We start from the raw sequence: 23,578 nt of genomic DNA on the forward strand, positions 1-23,578 counted from the left end.
CGGACTTGCACCGCCTTCTTCTTCATCTTCTTCTTCTTCTTCTTCTTCTTTATTGGTGTAACCTTGCCCAATGTCTCGTTTATTGTTAACAATGGTGCTCCTCCTTACGACGCTGGATTCGTATGTCCCTCCAGTAATGGCTGCAAATCAAGTCGTCCATATATCCGGTTCAACAATCATCGGCCGAAAGCTGATCTTCGCAGCTGGTTCTCAGAATGCTGCCCCGCTTCTGCTGGGCTCACTGGAAAAAGGCTATGTCCCTCCGTCGGCCCCTGGCAGACTCATACCCTTCAGCCCCAGAACTATGGGTAACGAACAAGCCATATTACTGGGTGACACTTCTGTCAACTCACTCAAAACTGCTCCCAACGGCGGCCCTCCCACAAGTCCCACCCTCACTCCGACTTCAACAAACAACCAGATGATCAAGAGGGACATGCCTGCTGGTAACAATGTCCCTCCAGTAATAGCTGCAAATCAGGTCTTCGTTATATCCGGTTCAACAAACAGCGGCAGAAAGCTGATCTTCGCAGCTGGTGCTCAGAATGCAGCCCCGCTTCTGCTGGGCTCACTGGAGAAAGGATATGTCCCTCCGTCGGCGCCTGACAAACTCATCCCCTCCGGCCCCGGAACTATCGGTAGTGAACAAGCCATAGCGGGTGACACTTCTGTCAACTCACTCAAAACTGCTCCCAGCGGCGGCCCTCCCACAAGTCCCACCCTCGCTCCGGCTTCAACAAACAACCAGAGGATCAAGAGGGACATGCCTGCTGGTAACGTTGTGGATTCTACTCCTTCCATAGCATACCCTTAACTCGATCGTCGTATCATGGAGCATTGATCACGAAGGTCATATATCATTTATTAGTTTCTTTTAAGTGTGTCTGCGTTAATGTTGGAGTCTGTCTAGTCTTATATATTTCGGCCAAATTAATGGGTTGTAATTCTTTTTCAAGGATTACAATATATGCAAGAGCCATTAATGTCTGTTTTTTTTTTTATTAGCAAACTGTAGCTTCTTGAGAGGTGAGATTGGGAGTTGGGGGATCTCGTCGAGAACCCATTCGTTTTTTTAAATAGGTAAGGGACTTGAGAACGAATAAATCAACCCCATAGTCGGCCTGAGACGAGCGAGCATGCAATTCTGCTACATACAGGCAGAACTTGTGCTTGTATGTGCACGTTGGCATCTGCTGACGAGGATTTATATTACTAAAAAAAAACCAAAGCAAACGAACGGAGGAAGAAAGTAAAACACAGAACCTATTTGATTTCTCTCATATCTCTCCCGCTCTTTCGTCTCTCTCAAATCGGTGTAGGTCCGTCGGCTGCTACCAAAGCTTTTTCTTTTGTTCATCTGTGCTTGACTTTGGGACTGTGTGATTTGGGAAATTTGTTAAAGGATGGGGTGGGGGACGTGTGAAATCTGTGATAAGAAGGTGGGGCATGGGGAAGCGTCAATGAACTGTCTCTCAAATGCTATGAAAATAGAGCAGATGTGATTGTTATCTTTAATTTTTAGCTCAGATGGGGAACACCAATGATTCAATGAACTATTTCCTCATTGTTGAGCATATACCTTTACATCGGGCCTCCCCCAAGTACGCCTGGCTTAAGCATTTTCCGAACACCATCGATCCATACATATGGAATAGATTTAGCAGTACAAGCCTCACCAAATCAAAGGACATGATGGCCTTACATGAATGCCAACCTTTTGCATGATGTATAAAATTGAGTCAACACAGATCGAGGGCCTGCATGCTGCAGGGAATGCTAGCTAGCTATTATAAGCTGGGTCTTCCCAGAGCTAGAGCCTAGATCCAAACAGCTCAGAACAATGTCATCTTCCTCATGTACAGTTCCAACACCAACGATAAGAAGGCTTAACAGTCACTATAAGGAAGACGCATTGAGCTGCCAACCACCGTCTGCAACAAATCCAGCCTTTGGTTCCACCTCAGACCACCACAGACAGTGTCAGCGTCACCGACACAGCAAGATCCATCGAGAGATCTAGCCCCCAACGCCCTTCTCTCTCTACTTCTATTTCGCAGTTCCTCGTTCGGCAATGGTTTGTTCGAAGGACCAAATTTGGTCCTCGTTGGTTCGTTTCTACACAATTTGTTTGTTCTACAGTACGCTGGTGTGATTTTGTCAGGGTAAGGAGATGTGTTGGCCAGAATTGACGGGAGAAGTGGAGGCCAGAGTTGTCGGTTCTGCTTCTTGTCCATTCATCCCCTAGATTTCGGATGAGGGTCATTGCCACAATTTTTGCTTTTGCATCATCGTATCTTCTTGTTCCGGCTCTGTTTCCCTAGTTTCCTCCCATCTTTAGAGGAACCAAAACAAGCAAGAAAGCAACCCATTCGAAAAAAATCTACTTCCTCTCCCAAGGATTGGTTGAACCGGCTTTATATTCGCGCAGGGAAGTATTCTTTGGCTACTGGGTTTTCATCGTCTCCAAGAAGCAGAGAGAAAGAGGAAGGGGGAGTAGTGAATCGGGAGAGACTCGGAGAGCGAGTGTGATTTTATTTTATTATTGGAAAAAAATAAGGAAGTGACCGTTGGTGACCGAAGGGGCGGTAGAGACAAAACGGTCTTTAAAGATTTGAAACCAGCGAGAGAGGCAAAGCTTTTTCTAGGCTTAGGAGTCCTTATTGTGATCACTTCACAGCCTGTAAAATATGGATCCAGTAATTCATCCGTCATTTCAAAAAAAGAGTAAAATTTATTATAAAAAAATTAATTTTTTTTAAAAATTTTATATTTATTTATTTATTTTAACATAATTATATAATATTTACACATTCAGGACTATAATTACTTTTTAATATAATTTTTTTTTTTTTAGACCTTAAATTCAGTAAAATCAAATTATTGATTTATATTTTTGTCTTCCATTTTACTTGCATTTTAAAAAATAAAACTTACAAAATTAGCTTGGATTACCCGAATTGATATTTAAGGGGTGATTGCAAATTTAAGTACTTTAAAAGAGTCTTCTGTATCATAAATTATTGGAATTTGGAGATGTGTAAAAATGGTGGTGTAGAAAAGAGTTTTTATTCCTTGTGGGCGTTGGGCTTAGGCTGACAAATTCTGAATCTAAACATGGAATCTTGAAGTAAAATGAACAATGAAAAGAGTAAAAGCAGAGTCGTGCTAAACTTTTTTTCTGTATTATAAAACTGAGTTGCGTACAATTGTTTTCATCAACCTATTTATACAAGGAATAATGCTAGTCTGCCGCTTCCATATGCCCGCTCCAATTGACCGCTTGACGTGGTTGATGACGTGTAGCGCCTGATGTGGCATGGTGAAGACAAAAAAAGAAATCAGCTCTCGCGTGATCAACTTCTCCTCTGTGCAAGGAACCAAACCCTAGCCCCTCACATCCACCTGCCCCCTTCCCTCACGGCACCGACCACCATTCTCGGCCCCATTTCCAGCGAGTTTTTCATCTACATAGAAACTTCACGCGATGCCCCCCGATTTGACTCCACAAACTTGACGCCCCCCTAATTGGGATTCACCCCCTCGATTCGATTCCACTCCACAGTAGTTCATCCTCACCACCATTCGATGCCTCCACGAGTCACTCCACACCAGGCTTCCTCACGAGTCACTCCCTGACGAGTCATCCCACACCGGGCTCCCAAGGTAAAAATTATAGGTGTTCTTGAAAAAAATAAAAATTCTTCATCTCTGCTAGGTAGTTGTTAATGAATTGGTGTTGAGCTTACCTTGTTAGTGAATTGGTTTTGAGCTTACATGGACTCACCTCATCGACAGAATCTTTGTTGCTTGAGTCGTGCTACTGTGTCGTGTTTTTTGTAGCTTGGATCCAATCATTTTCAGCTCGAAGTTCTTCATTGACCCAGCAACATTTCTCATCATGGTGTCCATGACATAAGGGACATTTTCGAATCTAATCTCTGTTGAGTTTATTAGGTTCCGACATGGTTTGCGCTGGACTGCTATAGAAGCGGCAAACTAGCATTTCTCTTGTTGCTTTTAATGAATTGATTTTAGTCATACAAGAGATGAAGACAGAATATTTGTGAGAATTTTAAGCTTATGTTTGCAGTAATTTAATTTGATGTATTTATGTTTTGAACCCTTTTGTTGACTCATTTAATTAAGTTGTAAAAAATAGTTATGTTTTGAGAAGTTTGCCGCTGGTGTGTCCATGGTCACTTCATTGTCATTGGCTCTCTCGTACCCAACACTAGAAGCTGCAGCACATATGGTCAAGAATGCCTACAAGAATGCAGCAAATTTTTAAATCCCATTTTTTCTCTTACTCTTCAGCAGATTTTTAAATCCCATTTTTTCTCTTACTCTTCAGCAGATTTTTAAATCCCATTTTTTCTTTGTAAAAGTAATTGTTTTGGTTATTAATGCAGGACCCAAGCAAATTTGCTTTGCTGCTGCCCCTGCTGCTGCTGATTCGGGTGCTGCCCCTGCTGCTGCTAATTCGGGTGCTGCCCCTGCTGCTGCTACTAAGGAGGAAGAGAATTTAATAGAGCCAGTTGAAGAGTCCGATGATGACATGGGTTTTAGTTTGTTCAATTAAGTTCATGTAGGTTATGTTTTTACTATGGGACAGTGATCCTTGCGTTTACTTTCTTTGGATTTTCACTGGTGGAGTTCCTTGTTGACTCATTTAATTAAGTTGTAAAAAATAGCTGTGTTTTGAACCCTTTCTGTTGACTCGTTTAATTTAAGTTGTATTTTTGCTCCTCTAGATGCCTGAGTTGATTCTTAATTCCTGGGATCTTGTGCACTGTTGCATCCTCTTTTAATCAAGTATAACATAACTAGCATATACATATCACTTTCTGGTAACGAGTCTTTTTGCTTATTAGTCCCCAGTTTTCATTTTTTATTTTTTGCCACTAGCCTGATAAACTCACCCTCTCTCAAAATTGTCAAGGGAGAGTTTTCATTCCAAACTGATGAAGCAAAAGTATTCTGGCTTAGTGGCTGGTACCCAAATAAATAACGAGTTTTTAATAGCTGGTGGCATCCATCTTTCATACAATCAAATTTCTGAAGTAAAAAAAGGTCAGTCTTTTTTCTCTTTTACTAAAAACAAACACTTAAAACACAAGCTTTGTATTCAAAGTCTCAACAAATACAAAGAGTTTCCACAAAATACAAAGAGCTTCCACATACATGAGAATATTCAAAGTCTCAATGTTTGCATGAATCAATTGCCTCAAACTCTGCTTCATCAGCCTCTATAATCAAATGATTAATTGCAATGACCCTCACAGAAGTGCCCAATATGCATACGTACAATCACAAATGTGTTTCTCGGTTTCCATTGCCTTTAAAAGGTTTCTTCCCATGTAACAACTCATACAGGAAAATACCAAACGTCCACCAATCAGCAGCACTCCCATGACCATATCCTCTTATTATCTCAGGAGCTAAATGTGTTGATACTTGAGCACAAGAAGCACTTCAGAAGCATAAAATCTGGAAAGCAAAACAAAAATTCAGACATCTTTTTAAGATAAGTAACAAAGAAGTCATCATAAATTTGATAATAGATAAACTAAAGTCCATTTGGATGGCCCAAAGGAGCTAACAAAAATGATATTAAAAAGTACAGTTTGTCAATCTGAGCTGATATTACAAGAATGAACCCAAACAAAATTGGTCAGATGCTTATCTTCCAATGTAGGGCCACATCTAAGGTAATTCCAATGATTCAAGGTTTGAAGATTACTCTATCAGTAGGAAAATCAAGACTTTTGAAAACCAATTCTATGATCTAAATGATTATCACATGAAACTGCAGGATTAAGTTTTCATGCAAATAAATTAACTCTTTTTGCTTGACCTTTTATAAAAGGATTATGCTATTCTAAGCACAAAGCCGTCCAACAAGAGGGAAAAAATAATCATGTTGACTATTCGAATCCAAAGAGAATAAGCCCAAGCAGATGAAAAAAATGATTTTGGGGAAAATGTGATTTATGATGGTAACCAGGGGAGGAGGGAACCAGGGAAAGAATTTGTGTTAGTGGCTATCACAGGCAGAAAAATTAGTATAAAATTAGTTTATAATTTTTTATTTAGGGAAGGATTTTGGTATGTTAGTTCTTTCAACCTAGGAAAACTTTCTTGCCAACCTTAAATCATCCAAGAGAATTTACCAAGCTTTTATAGATGTTAACCAGTGAGTGTAAATGGGCAAGTGTAATGATTTTCACAGACTTTTGTTTTTTTTCTAACATTATCGAGGCTTTAAACCAAATGTTAAATTCCATATCCATGTAGCGTGCCATTGTCATATGGATCAAGTAAATTAAGACTTTTTACCAAACCTCCTGGAAGTGAGAATGAGCAATATCCCAGACCTCCAAAATTAGTTATACTGAGGAAAAAATAAAATGGAAAGTAGAAATCATATACTACAAATAATAAGCTTTGAAGAACAAGTAATGGCACCCATCGATGCAATTCAAAGACCTAAAAAGGAAAAGTACATAGAAATCTCACGCAAAATACTACAACTAACAGTCATTCAAGCTAATTCTAGACTAAAAAAGAGAGAACAAACCAAACCCCCTAAGAAGCAAGTCAAAAGCTTTGAGAGAGAGAGAGAAAAAAAAAAAAAAACAGAAGCCCTCAGGTCTACCTGTGAACGCATCGAATGGGAAAAGCTAGTGGAGATTACCAGAGGTTACCAGAAATAAAGAAACAATGAAGAGGAAGCCGATGTTCGGTGATGGAAGGCACTGGAGGAGGGTAGAACCTTTGCCGCTGCGACGGAAGGCACTTGTGAAAGACGGTAGAAGCTCAGTGCTACGAGATGGTTCTCGTGGAGGAGGGAGCCGATGTTCGGCGATGGAAGGACTCGTGACGGTGTTCAGCGACGGGATGGCAACGGGCACGGCGAGGGACGGCGACGGGGGGTGATGGGAGGGTGAAGATGAATTTTCTAAATGCATTTGAAGTTTGGAACGGGATTTTTCATTTCAGCCCCTTTCGATCTTTGGTTATTTTAAAAACAAAAAATATGCCACGTGGTGGTGCCACGTCAAGCGGGCATCTGCAGCGGTAATACGAAGGCGGCACAGTAGCGCGACCCTTATACAAGAGAAGCTGAATGTAACTAAGTAATTAACTATTACATCAGGCCAATAACATTGAGCCACATCATCACTATCTTAGAATGAAAAGTGAATCATGTATTCTAAGATAGGCAAGCACCTTTAATCTCTTGCTTATTGTGCTTGTCCTGTCCGGACAAATTGGCTTCCTCTATAAATTTGGAATAACATTGTTTTTCTTCAGGCGCCCATAGTTGTTGCCAGTTGCCAACTTGCCATTCTTGCCATTTGCAGAACTGTCAGTTGCTCTTCACTTAAAGATTGTTCAACAACATTGATACCCCTTATTCACGAACCAACAAATAGGTGCTATGGTGCAGCGCTTTAGTCTTGTATAGACTGATTACAGATTTTATTAATTAGTGCTTCATTCTCAAGTGATCAAATGCATTGAGAGCAATTTTCAAGATTAGTAAGTCCCTTCAGGAAATTTTTTACGGGCTGGTAAGTGAAATCGACGGTTTTTTACAGGTATTTTTCCTAACACTCTAACCATTGCTAACATTAAACATTCTAAAGATTACAAGTTGCTTATTTTTCCCTATTTTGCAGGATTGGTTTTCATTTATTAGTATCAGTATCAGTGTTGATATGGGTTTATGCCCTTTACATGCAATTATATAATATGTAGGTAACTCTCTTTATAGAAGGTGAAATCCTTGACTTTGTAGTAGCTATGTCCATCATAGTTCTATCACAGAATTAGTTGACCAGTTTGGTCAGATACTCTTCAAATTTGATTTACTACTTGTTTTCAGTTCATCAGGTTGTAGTTCAAGGCCTATTTTCAGTAGCCATTGATAAAACTGCCCTGTTTCTTTCAATGAAGCCTTCAAGTACATCTTTTGTGTCATTTATTTCTTCGAGTATATCTTTCTTGTTCCTGGTAGTGCTTACAATAATAGATCTGTTTTTTTATAATGTCATTAAACTTTATTTTAAATATCAATCTTTCTTCAGCAATTTGTTAAGGCTTTGTTAAGTTGATTCGAGTTGAATTTGTTGGGAATTCTTAAGATTTTTTATCATCACAGATGCATGGTGCAGAAGGTTGGGAGTCCAACTAAGTCTCATCATTTGGTTTCTATGGCTGGTTTGCACCCTTCTATTGAGTATAATAGAAATTGTTGAGTCTTGGAGAAAGAAAATAGAATTTTCAATCTTACACTAGCTGTTTGTCAAGAGACTCAGAGCTTGAGAGGTTTTCAGGTAATCTAAAAATTGCGGCCATATTGAAAATCATTCCTTTGCCTCATGTGGTGTATTTGGCTTGCAAAGGAATGGCCTGAGTCATGAAGACTGGGAATGCTAGTCGCAAGGGCTTAGATGTTTCTCTTTCCGGCCATTGTTATTTCTTTGGGTCTTTGCAATTTTTATTTTTTATTGTTTGGGGTTAATTTTCTTGTATACTGTTCTTCTTGTACACTTTTCTAGCTCCTAAATTGTAAATTGTAACTAGATGTTATACTTCTAGAAAACACTGAGAGACTACCAACAACTTAGTTATGGCACCGACTGACGAGCAAATTCAAAGAACCTTTTTTTATGGCAAAATAGAGGTTGCATTTAAATACTGACCGTCGGAATATGCCTGGACAAGTTGGCAATTGGAGCATTGAGACTACTGCTCCTGTTTGGGTCAAAACGCGTTGTGAACGTCATCAGAGTGGTGATTGGACACAGTGACTCGTGAGTCGGTGTTGGAAGAGAGAGAAATTAACGATGGAGAAGCCGCCATGAGGCCCATTAAGGACGTGGAGTATTGGCATTAGTTTCATTAAAAATCAAATTAAATACATAAAATGATAAATATAAGTGAAAAAGAGTTTAATTGGATTAGTCAAACGGAAATTTTTGACCTATAGTATTTGTCCATTTTTTTTAAATATGAAAAGTTACTGTACATTCATCATCTGAATATTTTATTACATTTTAATTCATCAAATACTTTATTGTATTTATTGCATATTATATGTACTAGAGCAACGAGCTCAATAAAAATAAATATATATATATATTTTCATATAAGTTAATAAAAGGTAAAAATATATAGAAGCAGGGTATGTATATTTATTGGTTCCTTAAATTATATATATATATATATATGTGTGTGTGTGTGTGTTTGTTAAATTATTAATATACATATAGTTAGTTTAATTGCAAAATATGAAAAAATAATATATTATTATTAAAAAATAATATTATATTATTATTTTGATGAATCTAATGGCTAATCCAATATATAATTATGGATAGGAAGATTTTAGATTTATGGAAAATTTATACTTTTCATCAAATTTTAAAGATGGTTTTGATGAAGCCAATGTGGATACTCTTAAAACTGACAAGTGAGCATTAATCAGCGGACTGCGAGTTTTAGCTACTTTTAATTATGGGGAAAATGGTCTCACTCTTTAATTCTTACCCTGTATATAATATATATATATATATATATATATGTATATATGTATGTATGTGGAATATATTTTAACTATAAAAGTATTACATAAAAGAAATTACAAATTGATGTGACTTAATGTGATACATCATATTATAAAGTTACATTGGTTATGCAGTTCAGATGAGATGAGATGTTTTGAATAGTGATAAATAAAATATTATTATAATATAATTTTTTAATATTAATTTTGTATTGAGATTTAAAAAAGTTAAATTATTTATTATATTTGGTATGGAAATTTGAAAAAATTGTAATGATTAGATGAGATGAGATAAAATAAGATTATTTAGTTTTGGTTAACCAATCTGAACAATCTAACGAATTTTATGAAATCACATTAATTTGTAGGATACTTAAGGAGTTGGTATCTTGACGGAAAATGATTTCCACATAAAGAATCGGCATCCTATTTCCTTACTGTCACAAAAATTCGTCTCTCAAATGATTTACAATGTACAAAGTGTTGAAAAAATGATAATGATAAAATTATATTCGTTTGCTTGAGAAAAAGAAAATAAAGAGACCATAGATTTAAGAATCAACTCAATTATGCAAGAAGCTTCTTGCATGGTTAACCATGCAAGAAAAAAAATTATACTATTGTACTAACCAATCAATACAAGAAAAAAAATCCAAGGTTACATTCTATATGAAACGAAACTGCTATTAATGCAAAACCTTCTACTTGGTAGGGTTTTTAAAACACTGGGAACAAAACCTCAATACAAGCCAATTATTTCATCACGTATCACAATACCTGCACAAAAATATTCGTATATAGTTAATCATATACAATGATTTCGACAATAGGTTTAAAAGGGAAATACTTTTTCCACATAAATTTCTTACCCAAATTTCTTACCGAATTGTATTTTATTTTAATATTGTTTTTACTTCATGATTAAGAAACTGTTTTTCAATGAATTTGTAATTTTATTTTATTTTTTAAAAATATTTAAATAGTTTTAAAAAATGTTTAAAAAAAATAAAAAATAAAAAGAAACAAATGTTGATGATCGGTGAGGATTTTCGGTGAGAATCCTTTGTGGCCGTAGCACGTTCCGGTTTAAAATTTTAACTGCCCACAAACATTAATACCTGTCGTTTTATTAGTGTTCTCTAATCATGACGAGCAGAATTCAAATTAATCAAACAACTAGCTAGCTAGCATAGATTTAGTTTTTGCGTAATTAATTCCAATCATGAAGTAAGATATATTGGATCTACTTTTAATTGTTTGTGCTATATTTATGGTTGCATGGGAGTTTGAAATATCATCATCGATGGTGTTCATGTACATGAGTGCATGGCGATCATCAGGAATGGCTTTAATTTGCCTCAAAGAACTCAAAACATTACACATGAGAGAGAGAGAGAGAGAGAGAGAGAGAGAGAGAGAGAGAGAGAGAGCAGCCATTCGATTTAACTAGTTTAATATTGTACGTCGTCATTATTCTACGTTCGCACCTACTGCCAATACATTATGACAGCACACTTTCAACTCATTTATTCCACTCTCTGAAAATAATTATGAAATCCAGATGTTGATCAAGGAATGTTGGCATCCATCTATAAAAGCCCCTCGGTCTTGACTTTCTGAGAACTCAAACGTTCTATAAACCACGCCCTAACGTTTTCGATCTTTCGTTAGACTGAAACACCAGCAATATTAGTGGAAGTTGGCAAGGCAATTATGTTCTTCATGAGTAAGTTGTGCAGAATTACGTTGTTTATGTTGTTAATTGTCACCGCCAAACCTGTTTATGCTCCAAGGCACTTAAAAGTAGATCAGAATGCAGGAGGGCTCACTCTGAATATTAATGCTACTAGAGTTCTGCTCGCAAAAGGCCAGATAGGAAGATGTGATAAGCCCAGATAATCTCCAAGCTAAGCGTGCGGCCTGCCTAAAGCTTAACAAAATCAACGGGCCAGTTTTGTGTACGTACGTCAATCTGCAATTAATTTAGTATAGGTTCGACCCACATATTTCGTGAGTAATCCGGCCCATTGATAAATGTGGCTGGCAAGTTAGTTCATGTTTAGGAAGAGCATTAAGATTGGACCAATATTTGAATAAATTTAAATATTTAAATGAGATACATAGCTAAGAAGGATTAAAATTTTTATGAGTTAACAATTGTTGGGGTACGATAAGGAGAAAATAGTAAAGCAAATAGAGAAAAATAATCACATACGACACAAAATTTACATGGTTAGATAACGTGCTTATATCCACGGAACTGTATAGAATTTTATTTAGAATGAAGTTTACAATACACAGGGAGAATACAATATTTCTCTCTCTTCACAACTCTCCCTCGCTCTCTAGCACTAGGGGTAGCAATATGTGATACGACCCATTAACTCAATATGAATACAACACGATAAAAGCGAGTTAAGATTTAGTTTTAACGGGTTCAGATCGAAACGGGTTAACCCGTTAAGACATAATTACTTAGCTTGTCAACTCGTTATGACTTATTAAGAAAATAAAATTTACTTTTATACCCTTGACCTAAAATTCAAAAAAATCTCTTAAGTTACTATTTCCTCCATGCCACCCCCTTCAGTTTTTTTCTTTTTCCTCACTTCTCTTCTCAATTCTCACTTTTCCTTCAACCCGTTGCCCACGACGCCACCACGACCAAGATGCCATGACACCACGGTCTCACGGACTCAAGGTCTCATGTTGCCCAGTACAGAGTCACGGTCTTATATCGCCCATGCTCGTCGCAGTGTCGCCCAGTACATGAAAGTCACGACTCACGATCTCACGTCGCCCAGTACAGAGTCATGGTCTCACATCGCCCATGCCCGTTGCGGTGTCGCTCAGTACAAAGTCACGGTCTCAACTCTCATGGACTCACGAGTCCTGATTTGGTCAAGTCATAAGTTGTAAACTTGTAACCCAGATTTGTTTATTTGTTTAGTAGCACTTTGATTTATTTGTTTGTGCATGATTTTCTTTCTTCCTTGATCTTGGAAATGCAAAGATTTATTTCTTCTTGTTCAAATATATTGTCGTTTGTATCTGGTTTACTCCACGATGCCATCTTCCTACTGGATGTGTTTGAACTTGCAAATAAAAATGGACAATAATGCATATTTGGGAATCTTAGTGCTGCAAAGATGAACGCTCCAAGGACTTTTCTGTTTTTCATTGTTGCTGGTGAAGAGATTGACGGTGAATCACTCGTGCCCTCATGACTTTAGGCGTATTGGTTTTGGGTTAATCGAAGATGATATTTGGGAATGAACTAATATGGTAGATATTAGGTTTGTAATTGGTTTTGGCTTAACTAAGAGAATGGTAGAAATGAGACAGTTCATGGCTATAGAGTGTGTAGTTGGTTTATGCATTCCTTTATAGTGCATGAAAGTTACGGGTAGAGTAAGCTGAACCTAGTTCAGTAATGTTGATGGAATTCACACGAGTGGTTGACATACCTTGTTTCTTGCCAAGTTCATCCCCCCTGAAAAGCTAGATCATCCTTATCCCTTCTGATCCATCCTTTCCTTTTGCTATTTATATATCCAAGAGGAATATGTGCAAATGACTCTTTTTTAGAGTTGTTTTTTTCATTTTCTTTTTGAGTAAATACTACAATATTTATTCTTGTTGTTTGTTGTAGATGAGTGAGGCAGCATGACAAAATGACGATTTTGTTGATTTGGACCTGTTGGACTCAGAATGTTTTCAAAATGAGGACACTAAAGCAAAAGAAGGAAATGATCAAATGTGTGGAGTATTTTTTAAATAGTTCATGATTCTGAGAAAACTGATGGCAAGCCACAAGCTAGGTGCAAGTTGTGTGGAATTACTTACATGACTGTGAGCAAATATGAAACCAGAAATATGAAGCATCACATTGACACATGCCCTAGGAGAAGTTCACGAGATATTGGTCAATTGATGTTAGCACAACATAGTGGATTTATTTCAGTAGACAATTCTAAATTTGATACTAATTAATATAGAGAAATGTTGGTAGTCACTAGGGGTGTAAAAAAAAACGATGAACCGGTAAATCGGACCCAACTGGTGGGTTTGGTCCAGTATCGAGTTTGGTTCGTTCTGGTACAAGTTTTATCTTTCTTAAAACTGGTCAAACTTGGTTTGGTTTCGATTTTTCTTTTTCTAAAACCGACTGAACCGGTTCATATATATATATATATTAATTTTTTATATTGTATATAATTTTTATATATAATATATAATTATATATAAAATAGTTTTGTATTATATGATAAATTACTAATTAATATAATATTAGATTTTAAAATCTTATATCAGTATAGTTTATTGTATTAATAGTTATACTAATATTATACAGTGCATATTAATAGTTACACTAATACTATATCACTATATATTATAATATACTACAATATATTACTATATTATATATTATAATATATTACTATATTTTATAATACAATTATAATATACTACAATATATCATCACTACATTATTGTATACTACAATAATGTACTACAATTATAATACAATATACTACAATATATTAAAATAAAAAAATCGAACCAAATCAGACAGAAAATCGGTAAAACTGGGGTACTAGTTTAGAAGAGTAACTGGTGCGTAATCAGTTTTGAAAAATGTAAAACCGGTGCATGCCAGTTCAATCATAAATTTTGTCTAAAACCAGACTGGACTGGATTGGTTACACCTCTAGTAGCTGCTATTGTGAAGCATGAACTGCATTTTCGAATTATTGAATATTTGGGGATGAGATCTTTATTACAATATTTGCGTCCAGATGTTCCAATTATTTTAGGAATACTGTCAAGGCTGATTTGGTTAAAATGTATCATCAAGTAAAAAAAGAATTAAATGCATATTAAATAATTCTCCTGGTAGAATTAATCTAACATCTGACTTGTGGACTTCTATAATCATTTATGGTTATATATGCATTACAACACAATTTTTTGGATAAGAAATAGGTTTTATAGAAAATGGTTTTGAACTTTTCTTTTATGCCACCACCATATAATGATATCTCTTTGTTTGAAAAGATTTATAATTTGTTATATGAGTGGGGAATTTAACACAAGATTTTTACATAGACTTTAGACAATACTTCTTCTAATGATGTTTCAGTAAAATTGTTAAGAACTTAATTGAACATTAAGAAATCTCTTATTTGTGATAGTAAGTTCTTTCATCTTCATTGTTGTGCTCATATTCTGAATTTGGTAGTACGAGATGGGTTAAAAGAAATTGATCATGTTATCCAAAAAGTTTATGAAAGTATCAAGTTTGTTAAAGGATCACAAACAAGGAAAACAAAATTTTTGAATTCAACAAATCAAATATCTTTGGATAGCAAGAAAAGGTTGAAACTATATGTCTCCACTAAATAGAATTCTATTTATCTTATGCTTAAAAGTGATATTTTCTATCGATGTACCTTTAGCCATTTAGAGTTGACTGATTCTATTTTAAACATTGTCCATAAAAATTTGAGTGAGAAAATGTGGAAAAGATTAAAGGTTTATTGAGTGTTTTTTATGAACCCACTTGTGACTTTTCTAGGACAAAATCCCCGACAGCCAATTTGTACTTTCCAACAATGTTTTTTTATTTATTTTACATTAAAGCAGCACTTTGAGGATGAAGATGACTACATGAAGAAAAATTTCTTCTAAAATGCTTGCTAAGTTTGAGAAATATTGGTCTGAGTTCAATGTGTTGTTAGCTATAGCAGTTATATTGGATCCTTGATACAAGCTTCATTTTGTTGATTTTTCTTATATAAAACTTTATGGAAATTGTTCCATAGAGCATATGAATGTTTGGACCAAAATGAAATCTCTTCATGGAATATAGTTTTTCTAATGCTCTCACATGTTCTACTATGACTTCTGAACGCACTATTAGTTTAATGGATAGTGAGTCCTCAGTTAATAAACAAATATTTCTGGTAATATCAAATAATATTTTTTGTTTAATTATTTATATGATATTGTTGTTTCATATCACATATCATTAAGAAACAGTTTTATTTATTTTTTGTGTACAGGAATTTGATTCATTTAGACATGATGATCGTACTGCCAATTTGTAAAAAAGTCAATTGGATCTTTACTTGGATGAACCTAGGGAAGATAGAAATGGAAAGATTGACATTCTTTCCTTTTCGAAAGGAAGTGAATTTCATTATCCTGATCTTGTTTGTATAGGTCATGACATTTTGAGTGTTTCAGTTTCTACAGTTGTATCTAAATCTACGTTTTGTGTTGGTGGGCGTATCATTGATCAAACATTAGTATGCACAAGAGATTAGTTATATTAGGGGTGAAAACCGACCTCCTCGACGCGGTTTTTGGGAAAAACCGACGCCAACGGATGAGAGGAGAAACGAAGGAGCAACAAATTGTAATCGGTCGATGGGGAGGAGAGAAATAGGTCGTATCGACTCCGGCAGTTCTTTGATAGTTCACAGTCAGTTCTCGGTTCCTCCCATCGGCGATGTTCCTCTAATAGAGTAGATAGAGAGTTGCAGAGGAGAGAGAGATAGGGCGAGGGAAATAGAGAACGAATTCAGGGCATAAGAAGGCTGAAGAAGACGATATAAATTCAGGGACTCCGTTTGGTTTCAAATCCAACAGCGTTGTTCTACTTTTTTTTTTTCCATACGTAATGAATAAAACGACGCCATTTGATTTGACACCTAAGGACGTCGTTTTAGTTGTATTTTAAACACAACTTCAGTTATAAAATGACGCTGTTCTACTTCAACTTAAGTGGAATGGCATTGTTTCACATAGCTATAATATAAAAAAAAAAAAAAAATAGGGTATATGTCATTGGCTGGTTCAGCGTGTTAAGCTGGCCTTAAACTGCAACCGAACTGACGTCCGTCGGTTTTGTTAAAACATTGTCGTCTGCCGACCAGTTCCCTGTCGATTTTGGTTGGTTACAACCTCTAGCGGCTGGTCTGTGTCAATCACAGCCGGTGTTGTGGTTTTTTGTACACCCCTAAGTTATATGGCAATGGGCAAGGTAATATTATTTTTATTTTAGTGAATAAATTATTGTAATTTTTCAATACAATAATATTATTTGATATAAAACTTTACTGATTTCTTTTTTTTAATAGAAATACAAGAGGTTAAATTGGACGAGTTAACTGAAGATGTAGTGGAGTTGGAGATCAACAAGGGCAAAGAGGATGCTCCACTTCTTTCTTCAAGTTCTAAATTTGTTTAGATCTATTTTTTATTATATTTGGGATTGTAACATTAATATGTTTACAATGTGTGATTTGTTTATTCCATTTGGGATGTAATTTTAATATTATTACAATGTGTGTAGAATGTGGATCATATTTGTGTGTATCATATTTGGTAATTGGTACTGTACTACTATTGGGATTTTAGTGTTGGAATTTTTATTATTTGGATTGTAATTTTAAACTTATAGTTAGTTTATCAATTAGGTCAAATGAGTCTGCTCAATCCATTAACGTAAATAGGTTGAAACGAGTAGGATCGGGTCATGTTGTGTCAATTTAATTTGTATACTAATAGGTCATAACGTATCATGTCATGTCAACCCGTTATTTTAATAGGTCGTGTTAGGGTTTAAAATTTTGATACGAAATCCTTAACGGGTCGTATACATACCGTTAGGGTATGTTAGGGTATGTACATTAAGTATAATGTACATACCTTGACACAATATGAATACAACCCGTTGACAAGATTTGTCATCCCTATCTAGCACCTCTCTTTTTCCTCTTTATGAAGTAAACTTCTGTAACAGCCTCTAGCACAATTCTCTCATTTAAAACATATAAATATATATATGTATGGTGCAGTGAAAACCCTAAGGTAGCAATTCGCTCAATCAAAGTGTCAAGCGAATCGTGAGCAAACTTTTTGTTTGATGTTCACTTGAACAACATGCATGCCAAGCAAAACCCAAGCAAACTCTCTGTTTAAGTTTCACTCGAGCAATTTGTCTAGTGAACGTTGAGCGAACTTTCTGTCCGGCATTTTCTCAGTCCACAAACCCAACAACCTGCCACTTGGATACTGGTTCAACCACGTGTCAACCACCATCTCCACCACACGCCCTTCACCACTATAGCTCACAGCTTCTATCTTCAAGTTAGAAGACCAACTCACGTGTAGTTCCCTCAGTTAATGCATATGTAGGGTAACTCAACTCCCATTTCATTGGGAATACCTGGCCTCGTACCAACCCTAGTATAAATAATAAATAAATAAATAAAACCAATAGATGAGGCAGCTTTCTCTAATTTAGACTACTGATCCTTCCTTCTGCTGCCATCCTATTCAGTTTTCAGTCGATGTACCCACCTTTTATACAGTGCTTGCTTCCTCCCCGGAAATCCAATCAGCTTCTTTGCAGCTGACTCTCATTTGCTCAATTTTCCATCTCACAAGATTTTACTGTAGTTGTGTGGTTCACCACCTTTTGTCAGCAAGATATAGTTCAAGGTAGGTGAATATTACTGCAGAGGTCTGGTCATCCGTTGTCCTGGTAGCTCTCAAGCAGCAACTGTAAGTGTAGACAATCCTGGATCATCAGTCATCCACTCCTTGTTTCTCCCACCTCTACTCTGCATTGTGGTCTCGAGAGATTTCCCTAGGCTTACAGATTTTGGTTTTATGAGGAACTGCAAAATAAACTCCCTTTTACTTTCTCAACCTTACATTTAGAAGTGCTTTTGTCTTTTGATTCACGTGGTCAAGCCTGCCTTGCTACAACTCTATATTTTTCTGTACATTACTAGATCCGAATGTCAAATACAAAGTGTCTGTTCTCTGAGCACGAGCCAAGACCATTGTACCCTTAGTGACCTTTCACACACCTCCCAAAAAGATTATTAAATGACTATTGTGTTTCACTTTCTAAAAATTCCACACATTCCTATTTGGGAGTATGATCCACACATCTCTCGCTCCCACTACATTCGGTGCTTCTCCATTAGCCATGTGTACCTTACCAAAATCACCAACAACATAGTTTTGTATGGTCTCTCGATGTGAGGTGGTATGTAATAAAATCCCTGAATCTAACACTCAATCGTCAACGAAACCGTGCACCGCAAGAAATAGAGCATCCTATATTTATTCAGTCACCATGTTCATAGCATCATCCTCAGTCTTTTTTGGATTCTGTCAATCGCTTTTGACGTGGCCTGTCTTGCAACAATTCTAGCAAGTGATTTGCTGCCCAAATCTTGACATTCTTTTGCTTCTATTTTTTAACTCTAACCTGTCATGTCCCCTACTCTGAGAATTAATGTTAAGGGCAAACTTGAACTAGAGGTTTGACCAGAATCTCTCTTGCGAACCTCTTCAGTAAAAATTAAATCCCAAACATCATGATATTTAATTTCATTTTACCAACATAATTACTCACAACCATTTTCTTGGCTTTCCAACTATTTGACAAAGATGACAACATGATCAATGCCTGAATCTCATCATCAAACTTAATTTCGACATGATAATTGATTTGTGATAGTGTTAAACTCATTCATATGTTGGGCAATAGATATACCTTCTACCATCTTGAGGCTAAACAATTTCTTCATTAGATGCATCTGGTTACTCACCGATGGCTTTTCATACATACCAGACAAAGTTGTCATGAGATCCATTGTAATCTTCTCCTTTATAACATTATGTGCAACCAATCTTGACATTATGAATCATATAACTCTCAGAACCTGTCGATTTAACAGATTCCAACCAACATCTTCCATGATGTATGGCTTTTTCCCAACAGAGGAAAATGGAGCCTCTTCTTTTAAAGGTAATCATCGATCTGCATTCTCCAGTATCCAAAGTTTGTGCAGTCCAACTTCTCGATTCCAACCTTCACATCTTCTCCAGCTATAGTCTTTACTCAAACCTAGGCCTAAAGCTCTGATACTAGTTGTTAGGGAACAATAAGAAGAAATAGTAAAGCAAAATAGAGAAAAATAATCACACACAATACAAGATTTACATAGTTCGGCAATGTGTCTATATCTATGGAGTTGTAGGGAATTTTACTCAGAGGAAAATTTACAATACACTGTGAGAATACAAGATTTTCTCCTCTCACAATCTCTTCATCTTTCTCTAGCGCCTCTCCCTTTCCTCTCAATGAATAAACCATCCATCTCTCTCTAAAATGACCTCTAACACAATTCAGTGCTTTAAAACATATATATATATATATATATGTATATATATGTATTGCGTTCTGAAAACTCTAAGGAGGTAATTTTGAGTTATTCGTTCAAGCAAAATGTCGAGTGTGTTCTCGAGCGAACACTATGTCCGATGTTTGCTTGAGTGACCTATTGAACGAACTCTTTGCCTACTCGAGCAATTTGTCACATGCATTCAAGCCAACTTTCTATTTGGAATTTTCTCAGCTCATAAATTTGCCAACGACAATATCACATTAACTGGTTGAAAAATATTGTCTATATCATTATATATTATTGTTTGATTATTATGGAAAAATAGACAACCTGCACAAAAATCTTAGATGAGTTTCAGGTCGACATACAGTAATATTGGGGAAGTTGCATGCTTGAGTGCGTACAAGTAATACAAAATAAATAAATATATATATATAAATATACATGTGTGTGTATTTGTGAAGACTTGGTCATCTCCCAATAAAACCCGCAAATATGATTTTATTTCCTCTTTTGTAGCAAGACATTATTTAATATATTATTTATATATTAAAGTGAATGAATAATATAATTCAAATACTATACCCTAAAAGAGTCTTTTAATTAATATATATATATAATGTTATACAACTAGCTAATATATATATATATATATATATATGAACATGACCTAATTAACAAGTAATCTATTAATCATTAAATCTTGAAAATAAATTTAATGATCAGCCATGCACAAAGTGATTAAAAGCTTCAAGAATCTTTCTCTCCGGCCTTGTTCAATGTTTTATGAAAAGTCTACTCAACCGCCGGTCTGCCCATCGCACAACACACACCTGAACCTAGTTTGCTTCCACATCACGGTTAGTTGTAGGGCTGAACAAAAAACCTGAATACATGACCCGACCCGTTTTTCGAAGTTGGCCGATCCGAAAAACTGAACCGTTTGCTGTTAAATCGAAAACAGGTATTACCCGTTACCCGATTTAAGCATCTTCTCTGTTTCTTTCTCTTTTATATTTCTGGGTTTTTCTTCTAGGTAGTCGATCTGCTCTCCTTTTCTCTGCTTTCATCGTATTTGGCAGCATCTGCATTCCAGCCGAGTGTCACGCGCAAACCCAAAACCCATGAAAAATTCCATCGGAGCCTTAAAGGAGAGCTCTTGGATGATAAATGAAGCGACGATGCTGCTTCACTGAACCAATCCAAGAGAACATTCGAGGAAGAAAATAAAAAAGTTAGGTTTCCTATTCTAGCTCCTTCACTGAACCAATCCCAACGCAGCTAAAGGTCTCCTTAAATAATTTTTTTTTTCTTTTTACCTCAAGAAACCGAAACTGAAAGCAAATGTTGAAAGAGTCAAGAAAATATCTCTAGCTTCTTTTTTTCTTCATTTTATGAAAATTCTTACCAACCAAACAGAGGAGTTGAGGTTTTTCTAGGGTTAAACAAATTGAGAGAGAGAGAGAGAGAGAGAGAGAGAGAGAGAGAGAGAGAGATGGAATGAATTACTTGACTTTCATACGAGCAAGGCGATCGGCAACGAAAGTGTCCTCCATCTTTGGCTCTTTCGTCCCGAAGGTGTAGCTTGAAAATGGATGCGTGTCCACCACCGATGACGATGCTTCCAAGAAGAAGAGGAAGAAGGATTCGGGTAATCGGTTAACGGGTAGTTGCCCAATCGGTATGGAGCATATTCGGGTCGGGTCAGAATTTGGTGTTTCCGGGGCGGGTCGGGTTAGTGAACTCCCCTAGTTAGTTGCCCACCCTCACTCTCCCTCTCTGCTAACAAATCCTCTTTCTCCCTCACGACAGGTGCTTCCTTCTCCCTCACTCTCCCTCTTTGCTCACAATCGCTTCTCCCTCACCTAGACGACGCCTAACCCATCACTCTCTCTCTCTACAAAGAAACCCGAAGCCTTCCACCCTCACTCTCCCTTCTCTACACAGCCCCCCACCTTCGGTCTGCCTATCGCTGCGAAGCCCCTCACTCTTCCTCTCTGCAACTCTTCTCCCTTACCCAAACGAATCTAGGGCAAGTGGCAAACTTGAATCAAAGGTAATGTTTTTTTGTGTGTGGAAAATATATAATTTGCTTAGTTCTTTAGTGGCTCAGTCCAGAGATTGTGACTCATTGAACTTGTAACTTGCAATTTCACCGAGGAATACCATTCCAGTAATTGTTTCCATTCTCTTAAAGTTTTATTTTTTTTTCTTGGGGCAATCTTAAAGTTTTATTCCAGTAATTGATCAAACGGATCTTCATTTGTTTTGAGATTTTTCCATTATCTTTGTTTGTTCTATGGTCAATTTGATGATCGAAAGTGAAGTTCGGAATTGTAGAAATCTGTGTGCAGAGGTATAGTTATTAATCAGTTTAGTTGTGCTTCTTCATCTTGCAGATCTGATTTTTTTCAAATGTTTTTACTCTTTGAATCGTGATCCGTAGTGGATTATAATTCTTTTTGGAAAGAAATTTTCTGATCAATGATTCACTTTAATTTTGATGACTGGAAATGATACAATCTACTCTCCTTAACCAAACGGATCGTGCTGAGTTTTGAATGCATTTTGTTATGATATTCTTCTATATATAGTCTTTTATGGATGTTATACTTGGACAAAGTATTTGCAGTGCATGTTAAGAGTTGATATGATTTTTCATACGATTTAAGAGTCCTTTAGTGATGGTTTGGAAGTATTATCATCATCATTAATATATAGATTTAATTCTACATCTTTTTCCAGTTTTCTACCTCGAGCACATTGGGTTGCTTAGAAATATTTTACGGGACAAAGGAGGCCAATGTATTTGTGTTGGAATTTTCCATTATCTAGAATTCTAGCCAAGCGGATTACAATTTCTTCTAGCATAGCTTAGTTGATTTTTCTTTTACTTCTTTTTTATTGTTATTGAAAAAAAAGGGTGGGTCGTGTTAGGCTAAGATTTTTTACTTTATTTGTATTGCTAATTTTGTGGTTTTATTTTAACAACCTATAAGGTTTTATTTGAAGGTGAAAAGGACCTATCGCTTCATAGTTTTCCAGATTGAGGAGAAGCAGAAGCAAGTTATTGTGGAGAAGGTTGGTGAGCCAAAATAAGGTTATAATGATTTCACTGCAAGCAAAGAGGGGGAGAATGGATGTGGGGGGGTGTTTAGACGACACGACACCTTTAGTTCATTTGAAGTTTTAAATTGATCCTTGTCAATTAATTAACATTGGAGTGCTAAAGTTTGCATGAAACATTTTGAGTAATCTAATCTAATCTAGTTCCTTCTAAGCAAATGATGGTGCATATTTAGAAGTGGAAAGATAGAGAATAATTTCCTGTAGCATGAAAAACTAATATGCATGAATGCAGTTAATAAATGGAATGCAATATCAGACAACCTTAATGCTACAAGTGGAATGCCAAATGTGTTCCTTTTTGGGGAAATGCCATAACTGCAATGCGAAAAAAGTTAGATTATATTTAAACAACCTTTGCTTTAAGAAGATGAATTTATATTTAAACAAACTGTCAAAATGTTTGACAAGCATTTATTAGCAATATCTATACTTTCTGGAATTTTATATTCACTTTCAGCTTCATTTGCCCTTTGGCAACCCCAAGTCGAACCTTTACCCTATTGAAACCGTAAAACATCCACATACTTACTCTAATCATTGGCCATGCAAGCCTTAAAGCCCCATTATCAAGTGTTGTCTATCCATCACTTCTGTTTTCAGAAATAGCTTACATAGCTAAACAATCCCACCTCCTGCAGTTAATAAGTGGACCATGCAACATAAA

General features: G+C 36.2%; 3 long non-coding RNA genes across 3 annotated transcripts; 2 read left to right on the plus strand and 1 right to left on the minus strand.

Annotated features, from left to right (window-relative positions):
- Positions 1-3,239: 3,239 nt before the first annotated feature.
- LOC122305782 lies at positions 3,240-4,750 on the plus strand. Its single transcript, XR_006241234.1, has 2 exons — positions 3,240-3,663; positions 4,410-4,750. It is a non-coding gene; the product is annotated as an uncharacterized LOC122305782 (long non-coding RNA).
- A 311-nt stretch (positions 4,751-5,061) lies between these two features.
- On the minus strand, positions 5,062-7,056 carry LOC122305783. The gene is made up of 2 exons (XR_006241235.1): positions 6,705-7,056; positions 5,062-5,487 (listed from the first exon to the last, which is right to left on the minus strand). It is a non-coding gene; the product is annotated as an uncharacterized LOC122305783 (long non-coding RNA).
- A 14,493-nt stretch (positions 7,057-21,549) lies between these two features.
- On the plus strand, positions 21,550-23,070 carry LOC122305312. The gene is made up of 2 exons (XR_006241121.1): positions 21,550-21,841; positions 22,798-23,070. It is a non-coding gene; the product is annotated as an uncharacterized LOC122305312 (long non-coding RNA).
- The last annotated feature ends 508 nt before the right edge of the window (positions 23,071-23,578 follow it).

This window comes from Carya illinoinensis, chromosome 3 (assembly GCF_018687715.1).
Source record: "Carya illinoinensis cultivar Pawnee chromosome 3, C.illinoinensisPawnee_v1, whole genome shotgun sequence".
Classification (NCBI taxonomy): domain Eukaryota; kingdom Viridiplantae; phylum Streptophyta; class Magnoliopsida; order Fagales; family Juglandaceae; genus Carya; species Carya illinoinensis.